The sequence below is a fragment of the Chiloscyllium plagiosum genome, unplaced genomic scaffold (genome assembly GCF_037043375.1).
Source record: "Chiloscyllium plagiosum isolate Xiang-an unplaced genomic scaffold, Cpla_swu_hap1 HiC_scaffold_31, whole genome shotgun sequence".
Taxonomy (NCBI): domain Eukaryota; kingdom Metazoa; phylum Chordata; class Chondrichthyes; order Orectolobiformes; family Hemiscylliidae; genus Chiloscyllium; species Chiloscyllium plagiosum.
Genome location: NW_028270169.1, coordinates 82327208 through 82328826, shown reverse-complemented (window position 1 = coordinate 82328826; position 1619 = coordinate 82327208). Strand labels below are relative to the sequence as shown.

The following is a 1619-nucleotide window of genomic DNA, read 5'->3' as shown; positions in this document are numbered from 1 at the left end:
TCACATTGAGGCCCGACCAGGTAAGAATGGCAGGTTCCTTCCTCAAAGGACGTCAGTGAACCCGATTGTTTTGTTTTTTCAACAATTGACCATGGATTCGTAGGTGTTATTAGATTCGTAATTCCAGATATTTATTGAATCTCAATTCTAACACCTGGCATGGTTGGAGTCAAACCCGGGTCCCTGGTTCGTTTGCTTATTTTCTGAATTAACAGTCTAGTGGTAATAGTGCTCAGCCATTGCAGAAAACCCATGAAACTAATCTTTCTCAATGAAGTCACTTTTCCTCGATATTGTCTTGTGTCATTTTCCTGAGCTTGACTCCCAATAATCGCAAGTCCATATCAGTAAAAGCTGCTACCTGAGGATTGGCCTCACAACAGTGGTAAGCAAATGTAGCAACTGGTCTGCAGGTCCCTATGGTGGGGTTGGGGCACGTTCACCCAGCAACAGTGACCGCAGCAGCACAGAGTGAAGAGTATCAATGTGCGAGTCAGTGTTTGATTCTGCAGTGCCTTAATGAAATAGGAAATGACTTCACAACCACATGATGAAAGAGCAGCGCTCCCAAAACTAGTGCCCAGTTAAACCTGTTAGACTGTAACCTGGTGTTGTGTGATTTTTAACTTTGTACACCATAGTCGAACACTGACATCTCGAAATTAATGAAATGGGGGTGTGGGACGGAAAGTTCGGTTAGTGATCGAAGGAGGGAGAGAAATCTCTGAGAACGGGTGGATTTGAATTCGGACATATGAAACACAGAGATGTGAGCGAGCAGAATTTGAAGGGAAAAGATAATCACCTTTGGAGAAAATTACCATGTTCAAACAACTGATTCCTTCGTGTTTCAAAAAAACTGGGACAGATAGAGCAATTAGTGCCGTGACTCGGATTCGAACCGAGGTTACTGCGGCCACAACGCAGAGTACTAACCACTATACGATCACGGCGTCCCACAGACGCGCACACGAGCACCATGCAATAAGTACTGTATCATAGGAAATGTTAGGCAGCGCACCAAATGCACAATATCAGTGATGAGCGAACAGTGGCAGAAATGTGGGAACTCAGAATGGGCTGACCGTTTAATATCGGTTCCACCAGTGGCTGTGGTGATTCCATTATTTATATGCTGTTGGCTGAGATAAATAGATTTCTCGAAAACATCAAAAACTCCGGGGACAGTGCAGGTGTTGTTGAAATGTATGCTTCAATAGTAATGCAGTTTAACATCGGCTATTTCACCAGTTTCCCCACACAAGGCAGTAACCAACGCTGCCACATAGTCCCAATTTCCAGCCCCAGAATCAGAGGAATTGAGTGGCGCAGTCGCGAAGATCCAACTGGAAGTCGGGATGGGAATGAGGTCGCAGAGATACTCGAAAACTCCAGTGACACAACCGTTGAATGCACGGTATTTCTATGACGGTTTAGAGGCGCAAGTAATTCCGAGGTTGGGAGTGCTCATGGTCAAAGGCGGGACAGAAGGGAAAATTTTTTCCCGTTTATAGCAATCGACAGTGCATCTTGCTGAGAGAGCTGAGTGCCACAACTGGAGCGAGGGCGGCTGGTTTGAAGTTTGAACTTGCTTCACTATCACCAACTTGCCTGGAATG

At 45.4% G+C, this 1619-nt stretch overlaps 1 non-coding gene across 1 annotated transcript; it reads right to left on the bottom strand.

The window, feature by feature from the left end:
- Nucleotides 1-881: 881 nt before the first annotated feature.
- On the bottom strand, nt 882-953 carry trnah-gug (transfer RNA histidin (anticodon GUG)). Its single transcript has one exon. It is a non-coding gene; the product is annotated as a tRNA-His (tRNA).
- Nucleotides 954-1619: the final 666 nt, after the last annotated feature.